The sequence below is a fragment of the Miscanthus floridulus genome, chromosome 9 (assembly GCF_019320115.1).
Source record: "Miscanthus floridulus cultivar M001 chromosome 9, ASM1932011v1, whole genome shotgun sequence".
Lineage (NCBI taxonomy): Eukaryota > Viridiplantae > Streptophyta > Magnoliopsida > Poales > Poaceae > Miscanthus > Miscanthus floridulus.
The window spans coordinates 91,998,915-92,017,143 of record NC_089588.1 but is presented as its reverse complement, the minus strand read 5'-3'; the positions used below and the strand labels follow the sequence as shown (position 1 = coordinate 92,017,143).

The 18,229-nt window shown below is 40.5% G+C and overlaps 1 non-coding gene across 1 annotated transcript; it reads left to right on the top strand.

Annotated features, from left to right (window-relative positions):
- Positions 1-16,527: 16,527 nt before the first annotated feature.
- On the top strand, positions 16,528-16,634 carry LOC136484461 (small nucleolar RNA R71). The gene has a single exon (XR_010765981.1). It is a non-coding gene; the product is annotated as a small nucleolar RNA R71 (small nucleolar RNA).
- Positions 16,635-18,229: the final 1,595 nt, after the last annotated feature.

Below are 18,229 nucleotides of genomic sequence, written 5' to 3'. Positions count from 1 at the left end.
GATACTTTTTGGTGCGACCTTCTAACGTGGGTCCATCGTCCTACCTGCTGCGTTCCCGCATCCTCTCTCCGATGCGTGGCTGTGCGAAAAAAAAATCCGCATCCCCTTCACCCCCGATGCCTCCCACCCTACGCTCGACTCTCCCACTCCCCCGATGCCTCCCCTCCCATGTGTGCGATGACTCCTCCTCCATCTCTCCCCCATGGACGAGGCACCAGCCCACCAGGCGAAGAGCGCCGGCCAAGGACGCGAGGCCACCCGCCGCTGGCCACCAGGGCACAGGGCCCACGCGCACTCTCTCTCATGGCGACTGTAGACCATCGCAGCAGCCCTACACCAGGTGCCTAGGTTTTCGTCGGGCCCTTCGCCATGTCTTCGTCGGACCCTTTGTCGGCGACGAGCACCAACAGGTACGCCCACCCCTTCCCTGCTCTCCCTTCTGTGCGAAGCCGAGGACCCAAACCCTAACTTAAGCTATTTGGTGTACTCAGATCTGATCTAATATCAAGCCTACCAAATTCGATTTTGTTACAAAAGTTATCAAGTGTGCATATGTCCACCGTGTCCTTTTACTGGATTCGCCCCTAATGTTGGTCTTGGTTTTGTTGATTTGCTCTGTAGTGATGGAGGGTTTAGGGAGGAACTAACTTGCTAATCCAGCATAAGCAATTGGATAGTTTGGTAAATCTACTGGCAGAGGCAAGCTGGTAATGTTGCTATGAACCTTTTGCTCAGTTTAATAATAGCAAAATTGATGGTAGTTTTGTCTCGTCGATATGTGATGCTCATAATTTCTATCAGTGTATTACTAATTACAGCTATAATTTTGTCTATTGGTTCATAATTTCATATGGTATGATAACTCTTCTCAGGTTCTACTGCAAAGCATATAATGAACAGTTCTCAGGTGTAATTACTGAGCAGGAGCCTGAATCATTGACTAATACTCCTGAGTGGGTGGCATATGTTCTTAATGCTTCGTTCGAGATCGCCAGAATTGTTCAAGGACCTGGTGTCCTCCATCCATGGATTAGTTGTTGTATTGGTCAGTTTGCTTATTTCCCCTTTCTTTTGTTTCATTATGGATTTTTGAACTATGACTCCTTTAGTGCTGTGAGCTGCTACTTGTATTTTTAATTGATCACAAAACCAGGCCATACTTTTGATTCACGATTGAAGGCTCTTCTCACTTAAGCACCTCACCGTGCCCTGCTGGATATCCTCCTGGTATTGATTTTTTTCTTCCATCTCCTTCTTAGAGTTATGTTTCATGAACTCTATTTTATTTGTTTAAGACACAGTTAGTTGGCCATGTCAATACTAACTGCAAACGAGTATAATATTTGCAGCTTTGTTTTCAACTTAATTTGAGCTTAGGAAAAAAAATAGAGCACTGGAAGTTTGATAAATTGCATATAAAGTATGTCCTAATTGTTTGTGTGGTTTTCGTTAAACACATTCCCATAGATGTTGTTATGTTATTAAATAAATTATATTGTGCTTGAACTATCCTATTTCAACAAAAATTACATGGATCATGCTTCTTACTGTTACTGCATCGGCTGTGTGATATGACATTTATAAGCAAGGCATTTCAGTTCTAACCAATACTCTATGTTTGTTCTTTGAATAATATTTGAAGTGTAGGTGGTGCCATTGGCAGCATATTCACTAAATGATGATCTAAAGGGATAGTAAATTTGATCAATATAAGACAATGCGCCATACTACCATGACACATGCCAGACTCATCCTTTCCATTCAGCTCTCATCCGCGACAAGTATCAGGTAAAATGCATAGTTGCTAATTGCTATCTATTTGAAGGAGAAAACTTAGAAGTTTGAGTTGCATAGTGCAAAATTACTTCAGTTAAAATATTAAGTGTTCATGCATGAGAATGACTTGTTCTATATTTTTCCTGGATGGTGAAACCCTCCAGCCTATTCAAGAATATATTGTGAAATTCAAAGAGCTCTTCTTCCATTGTTTCAATCTGACGCGGGTTTTGGTCCGTCTGTGTGTCGGTGGGGTTGCATAGCTGGTGAAGGTGCTGAGCAAGGCGTGCAACGGCCACAACCATTGGCGTGACGGGAACCAAGCGCCGCGGGCCTCTCTAGCTAGCCTCCGTGAACGGGAACGCGGAGTTGTGCTGGTTCCTGATCAAGACTTGCAACGTCGATGCGCCCGATTCTGATGGTAGTACGGCGCAGTAGAGGGTGTGTTTTTCTTTCGATGACATTAGTAAGGCGTGAATGCTCCTCTAGTGCATCATGCAGAGATTTTATTTGCCTATGAAATATCGACTGAAGCTAGCTGGCTGTGGTCATGTACTGACGCAAAATTGTGTAATATTTCTATATACCTGTATGATTTTGCAAATTGTGTTGAAGCTGGTGAACTTTTAGTAGCATTGTTTTTATGTTGCCCTTAAGCACTAGGCACTAGGTTGTTACGATCAATTTACCATTATTCTTGATTCATGAAAGATGTGGTTTTGCTTGATGGTAGATAATGGTAACATTGTTATTAGTTGTAGAAACACATTTAGAATTTTTGTGCCCAGCAAGCTTCTTTTCTGCCAAATGTATATTGAAACTGGAGATGAATTCAATCCAATAGCTATATTTTGTTGCCTCTTGTGAGTTTGAATAGTGCCTACTCCAAAATTTTTGAAAGGATATGCATTGATTTATCAAATGAGAATAGGCTGTAGTTTTCTGTTGTTACATTTTGAAAGGATATGCATTGATTTTTCTGTAGTTACATTTTGAAAGGATAAGCATTGCTTCTGTCTTGCTCATTTTCTTTTCAGTACAAGCCTGAGTCATGTACCCTGCAAGCACACAAAGGAGACAAAATTAAGAATCATTATCGTGTAACCTTGCTGTATTTTCCACAATGATTTTTCTAATTACCTTTTCAGCCTGAGTCATGTACCCTGCAAGCACACAAAGGAGGGGAGGTGTCGAGGGACTGGGAGAGTCGAGCGCGGGGTGGGAGGCATCGGGTGTGAGGGGGATGCTGAATTTTTTTTCGCACAGACGACAGATGGACGACCTGAAGGTAATTGTCGCACCAAAAAATTGTCCACTCTTTAGTTTTTTTAGTTGTGAGAGATTGCCTTTATTAGAAAGAATGCATCATAAGCTACAGTTTTGACAGATGTGTATGCTGTTGTGCTTTGGAGTTATATAATATGAAATATTTTGCTAATTACTGATCTGATATATTTTGTACTTGAGTCTACCCGTGTTAATAAGCTGCAGCATGATTCCATTTTGAGGATGGCTAGGTTCCCTCGTGCCTTTTCCTCCATTGACAGGAAGCACGACTTCACTGGCATCAACCTCCATTGGTGGCTTTGCACTGACTGCACCGTTTTCTCCTCTTCCATGGATGCGCCCTCAAGGTATGTTCAATTTCTTTCATGTGTTTGTATGAATTATCATGGATTGGCCTCTTGAATGTTTCTTTTCTGCAAATATTCTAAAAATTCATATGTACCTACCTATTTGTCATGTCATTGTTTGGTTCTGAATGGGCTAAAAATTCAAGTAGCGCCAGATTGCCTGACTACTTATTTACAAATTCATAGAGCACAAAAACTTGATCTACACAGAGAAAAAATGACTATAGGGAATTTAGTTCACAGTTGAATAAAAAAATGATCACCGACGCACAGTGCAAGCTGATATAATCAGGCTACCTGCCATTCGTACATATAATGAATTGGCTTGCCATTTTTGGTGTAGGAGCACTCTGAACTGGCTTGCCATGCAACATTGCTATGGCTTTCACTAGCCATTGGTTACACCTTGCTGGCAGAGAGGCCAAAAGCCAAAGAAAGGTCAATCCAACTTCTGAATGTTAATTTTATTTATGTTTGATCTCATCTGTATCAAAGAAATAACAAAATGACATATTAAGATCTCAACATCATTATCAAGCTCTGTTATTTCTACCTATGAGCATACTGCTGTTGTGATCATACCTGAGTATGCTACTACTGTCAGCATGCTATTTTTTTGTTCATCTCTGAGATCATGCCGTGTTCAATTTTCATCATCCTCCATAGGATGTTGCTTCAGTGATCATATTTCAGATAACAAGATATTTTTGTTATCTACTAGGATCCTTGTGAATTTCTACCTATTATGGAGTAATTAATCCGGTCCATGCTTTCAAGCCAAACCCAAAGACCAATTTGCAGGAGAACCGGAGAATACAAGAATAGTAGATTTCTTCTCTCACCACCCAAAGAGCCTACACATGTTTTCCTGGCTTTGTAGAACTAGTAATTTGTCATATGCAACTCTCTAGAATGTATGAGCTATGAAGGCGGGATTTTTTTTATCAGAGCTGAGACCTTCCTTCTCATAGGTACATGTTCTCTCTGAATGCCATATTTTGCTATGAAGATAGCAACACGTTTGGGGCTAATGCCAAAAAAGTTTCATGCAATGTCTTGTCGTATTAGTAAAACAATGAACTTTCAGTGCTCAGTTAAGTGACAATAGCTTTGACAAAACACAATTAGCTAAGTACTTCAAGTTTGATAGAATTAACTTTTGACTTAATGTTGCCCGTAGCATTAGCACGGCCAATATACTAAAGAGCTAAAACGAAACCGCTACTGTGATTCAGCCTCAAACCTCGCTCCCGTGATTTGAAAAGGAAGGATCGCTCCCATGATTCATCTGCACGGCTACACATCCACCGCGCCCCAACGTCGCCCTCACCGCACCGCCGCCGCACGCGCCCGCCCGGCTCCTTACGCCCGCTCACAGCTGGTCGCGCTGCCACCACCTACGCCCGCCTGTGCGATCTCCTCCCCGCTCTCCTCCAATCCTCTCTGCAGCACCCCTCCGCTGACCGCCATCACTAGCACCTGTGACCCCATGTGACCAGGGAGCCAGACCGTCGCCACCGAGGACCGCCGCCACGCCGTTGCTCCTGGCTCCTGGTTCTCGCCGACCACCAGCATCCACATCAGTGTCCGTATCTGCGTCCCTGATCAGGCTCGCCCCTCATCTGCACCGCCAGATCTTCATTGGGCCCTTCATTGGCGACGAAGACCCGCAACAGCAGAAGCCGGGAGGGCACCTACGTGTCCCTCCCCCCGATCCGGCTCGTGTCTTCGTCGGTCCTGCTGTGCTGCTAAATCCTCCGCTCCTGTCGTACTTCCACCTCCCTCCCGTCCTGCGAGGAGCACCACCAGGTGTGCCAATCCCTTCTCTTCCCTTCCTACTGTGCAAAACCGAGCACCCAAACCCTACCTAACTTCGATCTAATTACATGTGTGTACATGTATTATGCCTACTAACTTCGATCCCTTTCATAGGTTATCATGAGGATTCAAGTATTGTGTACATTTCTTTGCACTGCTTCTCAAGAGGATTGTTTTTGTTTATCTCTTGACACAGGGTTCCTGGTTGACCTTTCTAGATGTGTGATTCCTTTTAACTGCTAATTTTTGCTGTGTTTTTGAGGGATTAACCCGTAGCAAGTTGTGTCCTTCTGATAAGGTACTCTCTCAGCTTCAATTACTGCATGCTTAGTTGGTATATGAAACTATCCTGCCATGAAAATAATTGTATAACTATCATCATTCACTTCATCACTTAATCAGAGTTGTAGAGCATAACATCTAAGCACTTGGGTTTACTGTATGAGATCAATGTTGCTGTTCAAGGCATCACAAACGTTTTAGTTTATCATTTTTGTTGTCTAAAATGGTTTTACTAAAAGACTTGCAGTGCATTAGCAGCTTGGTCTATATTATTCTGTAGATTACCATACCCAGTCAGCCCAACTTAGAAACTGGTTTCTAAAACTGATCAGTACCTAATGCATTGAATGCAAAATAAGATTGACCTATATGATTTTTTAACAATTCAGTATATTTGCCTAGAGCAAACCTACCTATGCAACAGTTTCTGCCGCTAAGTAACAGTTCCAAATTTAGTATAATGGTGCATTAGCTGAAAACATTTTTCTCATACAGTTACTAAATCCATTTAGCTCTGCGACTAAGTAACAGTTCCATGACCTGTCTATGGTTAGTATACTGTTGTGAGCCTAAATGGTCTTTATGAATTGTGCACTTGCTATATTATTTGTTCTCGCACTTTGGCCTTTAATCCTTATTGTGCACCGTGGTCTTTTGGCTTTGATGACAGGGATATCCCTTTCCCTTCTACTATTGTCGCCACCGGAGGTAGGTTGCAAGGGCAGCGGCTGTGGCATGGCGAAAGGATGGACCGACGGCTGCGCTGTCTTTTGTAGTGACGGCTGCAGGATTAGGCACGAGTACTCCGAGTTCTATATATCGCTGATCGTGAATCTTGCTACATACACTTAAGTGAATATCTTATTCTATAGTATATATCTACGTGAAATAGACCAGAAGTCACACATATTTATACGCTGAGTATAACACTTTGTTTTAAGTTTTTGTGGAAGATTTTTCAAGAGACGCAGTATTACACATGCGACAGGATGGTATGGAGATGCGGTGGAACTTATTCGTTGATTTATTGGCGCACGAAAGAAATGAGTATCGGAGATTTCTTCCTGCCGATATAAAACATTATCTTATGCGCATCACGGAAAGGTCTATAAAGTAGAGTTTGTAAGCCTGTGACGCCGCGCTCTCCGTGACTGTTTATTTCACAAACTTTGTTTTTTAGATTAACTGTAACTTTAATGTTGATATTTAATTTTTAAAATATTATTATCTTATCGTGTGATCCGTATATTTTTAATATAAATTATTAGCTATTCCTTAGCTACTCACGAAAACGCTACCAAGTCTTTGAAAAAGTGCGCAAGAAAAAGTGCGCAAGTGCCGGGCGCACGCATGCTCGCCAGGACCAAGACTGGATCGCCTGGCCGTTGAACTAGCGGTGCACGCCCGTAGGTACGGTACGGTCATCTGGTCCTCCGCCTCCGGGCCCCGACGGACGGCCAGGGCCAATTAACCCATGTCCCCCGAATCCCGATGGATGACCTCGATCCGACACGGTTGGCCCATCGGATTGAAGAAACTTGCGTCCATGCCCAGGTGCAGTTCAGCCTTCCTGGTTCCTGCGCGGCATGCAATCCATTCCTGTGACGCATCTGTGTGTGTTCGTGCATATGCCTAGGAGAGAGTGTGCGTGAATGTATGTGAGCATTTAGCAGCTATACTGTGAATTATAGAATAAAGAAGATATATATTAGCAAAAGTCCAAAAGGGATAAGCTGCGCCGTCGTATAAACCAACCAAAGTTTTCAGTGTGTTGTCCCGTTGTGGGCGTGTTGCTTGAACTCCAAATGTCACATACGTATATACTTGCTGCGGTCACGGGTGGCGTCGACTGAATCTGGCTGTATCAACAGGACAAATAAGATAGTCATCGTCTCATCGAGATGATATATATGTATCGAAATAAAATGTACTTATGCATGTAAGCCGGACGATGACACGACGGCCCGCGTGACGATGTCATGTCTACTACTGACGGATATGCATATATATAGATGTATACGTATGCTTGTATGTCTTTGGAATGGTCACCGGTTAATATAACCTACGTGCTATCTATCGGCCTGTTCGTTTGGCTGAGCTTGTTCGTTGCTGAATCGTGAAGAAGTACTGCTGACTGATTTGATGTGAAAGAAAAATACTGTTTCGGCTGAAAATTTACGATCATATAATCTCAGCCGAACAGGCTATATATATTCAAGTGTGACGACAAGGGCTTGTCCTTTGTGGTAGATAAGACACAGAGAAGTTAGAAGTAGACGTGTGAGCACGCACACCTCGGATCGGAGGACATCGGAGCAAGTACACCCTCGGTCCTAAATTATGAGTCGTTTTGACTTTTAGTCATTTATTTTACTATGTATATAGACATATTATTATATCTATATGCATAGTCAAATGGATATACTAAAAAAGTTAAAACGACTTATAATTTGGAACAGAGAGAGTTAGAAACAGGCAAACGTACACAGCGGATCGGAACAGGTCGTGGCGTCGTGCCTGACGACGTCCAAACTCCAAAGCCTCTGATTGAAGAGTTTGTACGTATCTACTATGTTTTTTCGAAGATATATAGGCCCCGTTCGGTTGGCAGAATTTAGGCTGAAACTAGTTAAAAACACTATTCTGGCTGAATTGTTGTGAGAGAAAAACAATATTTCAGCTGAAAAAAGAAACTGAACAAGCCGAATATGGGGTAAACCGAACGGGGCCATAGCGAGATGTAGGTAATAGCTTTGGACTTGGCTAGTTATTAGTACGGAGTAACGAATACGCACAGATATCTATATAGGATAGGAAGAGGCATTTAAAAAAAACTAGCAAACATGCTCGTGCCTTGCAACTGGAGGGAAAAAAAACTACATTAATAAGACTGGAGAGAAAGCAAGCTACAATTTTTGTTTAATTTTAAAGCTACCCTTTCTATTCCAAATTATAAGACGCTTAATTTTTCTAGATACATAATAACAAAGCTAAAATATTTTGTAATTTAGAATAGGGGGAGTATAAGTTATTTTATTATGACCATGGCGTCCCTAATATTAATATTGGTAATTATATGACAATGTCTAGTTATTTAGATAACAAACTACATAGATTTCACATCAAAATTTTATTAGTTGGACCAAGTTCTATCCTGATCAAAACTACATCAACGATTTAGTGGTAGAAATATTTGTTTATTATTAGGGATTAGGGATTATGGATTAAAAAGGTTTAGGTTTCGAAGATCCATAATATTATATATTTATTTACATTTTTATCTTCTTTATATTATATATAAGAAAAAAATGAAAGATACTTTGGAAAAGAAAAGAATGGAAAAAGTCATGTGGATGAAACACACCGACTTGGTGAGCACCCGGGAAAACAAAAAAAATGGACAGGAAAAAAAGGGGATGACAGGCGAACGGAATATAATTAGGGATAGAACTTATTTACAGGCGAACAGAAAAAAAAAAGAAACGGGACCGACCAAGATACATACAGGAAAAAACTAGAGAGAGAGAGAGAAAATATATGGAGAAAAAATAGAAAGAAAAAGGAAATGGATCGCCCAGCAACGTATATATAGGAAAAACACAATAGTAGTAGGAGGAAAAAATATAAGATCGGTGGATGAAAAAATATGGTCTTGGCCAATACATCTTGGAATTTGACACCTTATTGCGCTAGATGCGAATTGTTCAAACTCGTATATGCACGGGTTATATAAGTCTGAACAGAACTCTCCATTATATCCGTGTAGTTAGAGAGACACGGACCAAATAATAGGTGGAGAGAAATTTTACTTCTTTAATATTAGGGATAGATTAGGCTAGCAACCATGGTCGTGCGTTATCACTTAACCCAATATGTATGGGAATCAGACTCCACATCATCGCTAAACACGAGTTGTTTTAACTTGTATGCTTGTTGGCATTTCTTAGCATCACTCTTTATTAAGTTGTCATCCCTATCAATGATGCCAGAAATGCATTGTTGGTAATTATTAAGAACACTTGTAAAATTATATATACTAAGTATTCGCAAGCGCACAAATAATATACCATTGTAGCATTTCACCCGGGAGTATACCAGGTATCGTTATTTATATTTTATACACATGGAGGAGCGGTGGGGTGGTTGGTGATATTGACAAATATGCATACTTATGACAAGATCATTAACTCTCATGCTATAGCAGGGATAAGTCAAATCATAAATAAATAATAAGTGTAAGGCATTGATAGTAATCTAGAGATAGAAATAGATACTCATAAATATAGTATGGCTAGGCTGGAGATTAATTAAGAGCAAAAAATTCCTAAGTCATTCCTTATTTACTAAGTCTTTTGTACATCCAAGTATATACACTCTAATCCATAGCATAATTAACTCTGTATCTATGCATAAGGAACATTAGTAAGGAAGATCAAGAACAGAGCTTGACTTCCTTCACAACCAGGTTCTACTTATTCTACAAACGGGGAGTGGACTACAAAGGACTCAATGAGATTGTCATACTCGCGATCTACCATGTGACCCGGAGTGTAGAGTGCGTCTGTAGGTAAACAATATTTAAGCACCACGCTTACATAATATTAACCACTTAACTCACTTGAGTATTGAGCTAAGCGCTTTGCGAACATATGCATAAATTTATCATCAATCGTGACTACATCAAGCATATAACTAAAGCAAATTAGGAACATAATAAATAGAAACAAAGTATCGAAGTAGCACAAAGTCATAAAATAAAGAGGGATACAATGGCTTTACCAGCCTCCAGACGGCGAATCCGAAATCCTGAGCAATAGCCCAAACTCTACTTAAATCTTACTAGCTAGACTATACTAGAACTTTGAAGAATTGGAGCTATATTCGCTTCTCTCTGAAAACCCTAATTTCTAATCTAATCTTGACTTATGATTGAATGCCTCAGGGAGGGGAAGGGGCTGGTATATATAGGCCGAAGCGTCAATTCTGAGCCCTCGAATCAAACCGACTTGAATAAACGGCATAGATGCAATCTAGGAGGTAGTGGAGGAACTGACATCGAAGCGGAGGCTAACTGGTGGGGACAGGGGACCGGCCAGCCTGTAGGTGGGATCGGCCGGTCCCACTTGGAAGCCTCTTGGTCCCCGCTTCGGTGGAGTGTCTTCTGGTGTCCTCTGGAATATTTTAGAGTTGTTTACGCCGTAAATAAGCATGATTTAATTTGACAATTTGATCCACCGGTTTTCTGGATGAACCCTGCTGAAAAACACAAATTCACCAAAACTCGTGGAAACGGTCAGTTTAAACCCCCTAAGTCTATGTTGGTGACCATTTTCATGCATTATTCACGTTATATTGATGGTTTATGATGGATGGTAACTACCGTCAATAAACTCCCCCAAACTTAACCTTTGCTCATCCATGAGTAATGCCAAACTTAACAATGGATTAGGAGTTGTATCAATGTTTTCACTCCTCAAAAGTACACATGCGTTCAAACAAGAATTCTTCTCCATATTACCTTCAACCATGGGGCTTGTAGCCTTCAAGTGGGTCTTGAGCAATTTAAAGATAGAATGATCAAGTCAAGAACTATGTCTCAAGTTCTTTGCTCAACAATTATTCTGGAGTTTTTATAAGTTTTCAAAATAAAACTCAGAGCTTCCATTGCATGACACTCTCAAGATTCTCAATATATATGGTATTTGTTTATCCTCACCAAGGCAATAGTGATGTTATGCCTTTCTTCCTACAACTAAGGCTTATGTGGAGCTCATAGAAATGGTGATAATATGAAAGAGCATGCTTGCAATACATATATTGTGAAGTCAAACAACGGATCCAAAGAGAGTTGAGTCATACAATCAAATCAAGATGTGCATGTGTGTGGATGTATGGTGGATATTTATGGTGGCTAGCCTAATTCTACTATGCTCCTTGAAAACTTATCTCTCTTCTGAAACTTGGAAAAATTTGCAAGAAAACATGGGCTATCTTATTCATCTCTTTCTTTTTTTTTGCGGGCATCTAAGTACCCATTCTTTTGATAATTTGGACACTTGTCCATTTTTTCAACTCTTTCTTTTTTATGAATAACTCTTGCATAGTCCATGCCTCTTCTGTACAATAAAACTTTTGAGAGATAGTAACAAGAACTTGGATCATTTATTTGGTGGAGGGAACCTATCAAGAATATTTTTGTTGTTTACTCCCAGCGTAGGAGTAAAATATTTTTGGGTGGATCTAGATGGAAAGCGTGTTTGTGCACCTACCCCTTGTGTAGGAGTAGTGCATATGTGGGTGGTGTGTACGTGATCTTGATTTTAAGAGCATGACAAACCTCTCATAAGGGTCAACGAAACTTGACCAAACTCAATGCAAAACAAGTAGCATATGTGAGTGGTAGTTTTCCTAACCTAAATATCATGTTTGACTCTGGTAGGAATTCACGCTTTGTCATAAAGAAACTCATCATGTTGCCTTTTTATGTTTTTAAAAGAAATCTCTAGAATTTTAGTATCACTCGGAATAGGAGAAATAGACCTTCTCATATCATATCCGTCAATTATCTAGACTTCGATCAAGCATTTGCTACCCACGAGTTTCAAGTTCAGAGCAAATTCTCATGTCAAAACAGTCATATCCAAAACTCGGGAGAATCAAGGCTGAAAACTAGGTACTTGAAAGGAATTACAATAGAGCAACTATTCATCATTTCCATTATAAGATATTATTTTTAAGTTCTTTTTATTTATTGGCTCTTAAAAACATAAATTTAAAACAAACTTTGTACACACTTTTTTTATTTGATTTTTATTTTTTAATCACACCTTACTAATATATAAAAAACAAAGACAAATTTTTATTTTGTTTTTTTAGTTCTGCATCTTTTTTTATTATGTAAGATAAACTCAAAAATAAATAATTGAAAGGAAAAGGAAACAAAATACTAGAAAAAACTTACCTTAGATAACAGGGGATCCTCCTCCCCCAAGCTGGATGTTGCTGTAGTCGATCAGAATGGCGGGTCAAAGTTGAATTTCTAGAACAGATAGTTCTAGTTGTCATTTTCCTGTTGCTGGTGCTGTTGGATGTTGGTGATGCGGTCTCCTACTTCTGCTTGCCACTGGGAGTGCTAGTGAAGCGTGTTCTGAATGTCTTGCTACGTGTCTTCTATGGTTGTCAACATGGTGTCGAGGCGGGAATGCTCCATCTGCTGGTCATGGTAACCCATTGGCTGATCATGATAGCCACGGGCAAAGAAGGACATATGTCCTCCCTAGTGGCCACTTGAAACTTCCTCATAGGGCTGCTGTTGATAGTAGTCGAAGTTGCCATACTGCCATTGCTCACTTGCGCCCTGCTGCCAAATGCTCTCAGAGTGCTGAGGAGCATGCTGCTCCCAACCAGCATGCTTGGGCTGCTACACACGGGAAGATCCCAGCTGATCCTAGCTTGCATAGCTGGTGAAAGCCAATCCCTCCAAAATTGGATCATCACCGCGGTACCGGGGCTATGGGTTGCGAGTTATTCTCGTAGAAGCACTTCTGCGAGGCACTGCTTCTTTGACTATACATCAAAGACAAAAGAATTCACCGCATACAACCCGAGGTTTCGATCTAGCAATGGAATCTCAGTTGTATATCCCAGATACATCATGACAAGTTGACCATTATTGTTCTTTTTTAGTATGTGAGCATGGACAAAATATTCATAATCAATGTGCTAGTGGTCAATGTCTTCAATAAAGCAACAGAAGCATTTTCCAAAAGATCCAAATTTTGGGCAATGCGGGTGACCAAAGAGGTACACCCGACATCTCCCTTGAGTGTAAAAACTTCCTTCCATTGTTTCATCATAAATTTAATAGGTGAAACCTTTCTTCTCTTAACCATGGCATAAAGTAACTTGAGTTCATCAATCCTTACAATGCGAAAATCATTTCTAGGAAATAAGGAAAATTCTAACCATTTATGTATGAAACATAGGGTAGGGTGATGAATATCACTAGTGTGAGGACGGTGACAAGTAAGTTCTTTAGATATTTCCCTCCAGAATTTTGTCGTATCAAAATCTTGCAAAATAGAATCTATGTCAACTACGCACTGTGCGTTGAATCCTAGAAACTCACTAAACTATTTCTAGGGGTCAGAAAAATCTTTCCCAAATAGTCTAAATGTGACTTCAGAATCAGTGGTTTGTAGGGTGCATAGAAATTCCACGACTAAGAGTTTAGATGCCAGCTAATCAATATGCCAAACATTTTCCCACCCAACAGTTTTAAATATGATTTTGAATTCAGCATCCATACATGTTGATTGCAGAAGGGCTGGGTCATAGACAGAAGTGTGAATGAACCTTTGGGTTTTCAGTAGCTCGTAGGCCTCCTTCTCCATCTTGTTTCGAAGCTTGAGATGCTTCTCCTCCAGCAGATTGTTCTTTTTGGCTGAAGATGATTGTGCCGGTGCTTCGACAGCGGGAGATGGAGTGTCGATCTGCATGTTAGCACTCCCCCGGGAAGAAGAGCTTCTCGTCAAACAGAACGATGCCGCGCGCTTGAGCTTGCTCACAAACTTACTCATTTTCCTGCAAAATAAATAGACAACACAACTCATCAAACATATTAGGAAAATAAAAAGTTAGCGGTTAGCCGTCTAGAAGTTAGTCGTTCGAGGGTAATCATCCTTGATTGCCTAATGGATTTTCTAATCAAGAGTTTGGTAGAACTTTCACCCTAATCTTTTTGATTTCCCTCTTAATTTTAATAGTACTTCCACTCTTAACCTCTCTCAATCTTCTAATCCCAACAACACTTCTATTAAGTGGATTTTTAAACTATGAACTTGGGGGTTCAAAATTTCAAACTTGGATGCTAGATTGTGAGTGTGTGTGAGGCCAAGAGCAAGTAGGAGGGGTGCCATTTATAGGCGGCGCAGCAGCACGGCGGCCGGCCAAGTGGTGGGGCCGACTGGCCCCACATGGTGGCCAACTGGCCTCCTCTTCCTCCTGATATTTCCTTGCTTCCTGATTAAGTGAGAATGGATGGCCGTCGGTGCAAATTCGGTGGAGACATGACCTGAGTGGAGATGGAGGTGGAAATGGAGGTGATGGGTAGTGGTTGGGTGGGTCTTCATGTTTCCTGTGGGTCCTAGTTACCTGTATTTCTACTATATACACACGTATATATATGCAATGCAAAAATATTTTATGATACTATGAAATATAGGAAGATGAATAGATGGTATTTTTAAATTTCTACGCCTTCACGGTAAATCTTTCTTATGGGTTTTTACGCTTCGTAAAATTATTTACATGGGGCTTGGATTGATATAATGCCATGATGAGAATTTTTATTTTATTTTTCTAATGCAGGTGTTGAAAAGTAAATCTACTAAGGTAAAATGATTAATGCAATATGAAAAAGTAAATATCGATAACTACCGATTTTATCTTCCGGTGAGGGTTCAAGATTTTATGTCCAACGAACCGGAGTTCTCCGATCGTGTTTATTCCTTGGGTGCATCAGTCATTCCCAGAGATGGAGACTCTGATAGTTGCATTTGCTTCTCTTGCCACTCCAATATAGAGCATTGTTCATGTCCTGGCTTGAAAACAAATCGCTCTTCCTTGCGATTAATATGGAATTTAATTTCTTCAGCTCTGACATCAATGTGTGCATTTGTAGTGCTCAGGAATGGTCACCCATGTATGAGGGGTGTCTTCATGTCCTACATATCAAGTACTATAAAATCCACTAGAACAAAGAAATTTCTTATTTTTACCGGAATATTTTTGGCGATTCTTGTAGGATAGCGAACCGCTTGGTCGGCAAGTTGCAGTCACATCGATGTTGGCGTGAGCGTTGAATAGTTAAGCTTGTCAAAAACCTTTTTTAGGCATGATACTAACGCTGTCTCCAAGGTCACATAGTGCATGCTCAAAATTATGGTTTCTGATCGAACAATCGATAGTGTGACATCCTAGATCCTTCTTCTTGATAGGTGATGTATTCAGGATGGCCGCACTACACTCCTCCGTTAACTTGATTAATATGGCATCTAGCAGAGAAATATTGATATATAACTTTTGAATTTCCTCTATGAATTTACCAAACTGCTCATCTATTTTGGCTTTTCGATTTCTATGTGGAAATGATAGGAGGTTGGTGTTATGGAAATCTTGCATCATTTCTTGTGCTTGTGGCTCAACTTCTTCAACTTCATTGTCCTTCTTCTCCTCTTGTTTTGCTACCAGTGTCTTACCTATCCTTGTTGGATATGGTGGATCACGAGTAGACTTGCCACCTCTTGTGGTTATGGTGTTGGCCTTTTCAAGGTTAGTGGCAAAAGGCAGAGCAGCGACCAACTGGGCTAATTGTGATTCTATCTTTTTATTATAGCTAAGTTGGCCTTTTATGGCAGAAGAAAAATTGTCTATTTTATTATTTATGTTTTCTAGGACCTTATCATTAAAAGCAACCTTTTTAGAAATATTTTCGTTAATCTTAGCTTGTTCCAAGATGAAGCCTTTCAAGGATGGTTGCTTAGGATTGGAAGAATTATAGTAATTACCTAGGTGCTTACCATGGGAATTTGAGCGTTGTTGTTGTTGATTCCATCCTTGTCTTTGTTGTTGTGGAGCAGAATTATTGATGACAACATTTGTGTCTTCTTGATATTCGGGGAAATCAACCTCCAAATATTCTCCACAGACGTTTCGGGAATTAAAATCATCATGAATGGCCTGATGAACTTTCTTGTAATTGACTCGTTGTTCAAGCCAATTCAACAAGACGTCCATCTTAGTTGACAGTGCACACACCTCTTTTGGTACTTCTTCGCTCTTATTGCATGCTTAAATAGTGTATTGAGATCAGCCTTGGTTAGAGGCTATCTTCTCCATGAGAGTTTTGGCTTTTCCAAGGGTGAGTGACATAAATGCTCCTCAAGCAGTAGCATCGAGTTCATGAGCTTTCTAAGTTAATCCATAGTAAAAGCTTTGCATGAGCAACCAATCTTCCATCCCATGATGAGGACAATCTAAAATGTATTCTTGGAAACATTCCCATGCCTCTAGAATGGTTTCTCCTTTCTACTGTTGAAAGTTGGAAATCTTTCCTCTTAAGGCGTTGGTCTTGTCTATAGGGAAAAACTTTGCTAGGAAGGCCTTGGAACAGTTGCCCATGTATTGATGTTATCTTTGTTGGTGTAGAACCACTGCTTCGCCCTTCCCACTAAGGAGAATGGAAGGAGACGGAGTAGTATGATGTCTTGAGAGACGTCCTTGATGACAATTATACTGCTGATCTCCTAGAAATTCTGAAGATGAGCACTAGCATCTTCATGTGCCTTCCGCTAAATGGGGTAGCTGTGGCAGAACCGCCCGAAATAACACACCTTCGAAGGCGCTCATCTTCCACCAGACACTAAGCACCCCGAAAGCAAGCTACATTGGGCAGATTCCGTTGAGCACACCCCAAGGGAGAACTCGAATAATCCACGTTTTTCCTCCAAGATCCAATAATGAGAATAAGTTTACAATACTTAGTCCATTTCATACAACTAGAGTTCTTAGAAATACATTATTACAGTACCAAGTTCAGAGTGCAAAATTTAAACAGCGGAATTACAATAAACATCTAGCGGTAGAATACAAGGATCCGTGTGTGCCCACCAGAAGAATCCTCCACACAACAGCTACTCTTCAAGCTGCACCTGCAATAGGGTAAATGAATCCTGAGTACATAATGTACTCGCAAGACTTACCCGACTAATGGGAATAATTTCCCGACTCCAAAGGATATGATAAGCTTTATGGTTTGCTGGGTCTCCTTTTTTGCGGAAAGCAATACTAGTAGTGAATCCTTATGTATGTTTCTTATTAGTAGTCATGATTAGTTCATTATCTAACCATTCTATGTAAGCACCTGTTCTACTTTCAAGTAAGAGTTAAGCAAACAGATCCATTTCACCATCTTTCAACTTCCAGTTCTTACTACGGTGCTAGACTGTAGACAAGTTGTATCGGATTACCCAATGATTCGTGAATCAATATGCCTAGCTGGGTACACTGAAACACATGCCACGCTTGTACCCTAGGCACAAGTAGGACCAACCCACCATTCTCCTATCAAGGGGTCCAGGTCCCTGTACAAACTTGGACTCCAAGCCCCCACACCTAAGTCCCGGACTCAGTGTGGTCCTTAGACCTCCACCATCCCCACCTCCAATCAGTCGGTCTGGAAAGAGCCGGAACCCACGATAAGAGATCAATGAGCCTTCCCTGCTCCCATAAACAAGTATGTGCTCAGGATAATAAGTCTGTGACTTGACTAGAACCCAATGCAACGGCCGGTCCTTAACCAATACGGACAGGGAAAATAGTGTAACCAAGCTATGCCCCATTGGCTATGGGACACATCCTCTTACACCCACCAATACCCATACCATATCTCTGCCCGGTCTCCATTTTTTCTTTCACCATTTTATCATAAGAGTGATAATAATAATCACCTATTATGAGTAACGGCAGGTTACTCACGCTACCGAAAATCCTAAGCATAGCAGCTACTTGCACCTGTACTAGTAGGACTCATAGGACAAATATATTTATGCAGGTGGTTTCCATAAAATGCCTATAACGTAAATGCACATCATATATATATATATATATATATATATATATATATATATATATATATATATATATATATATATATATAT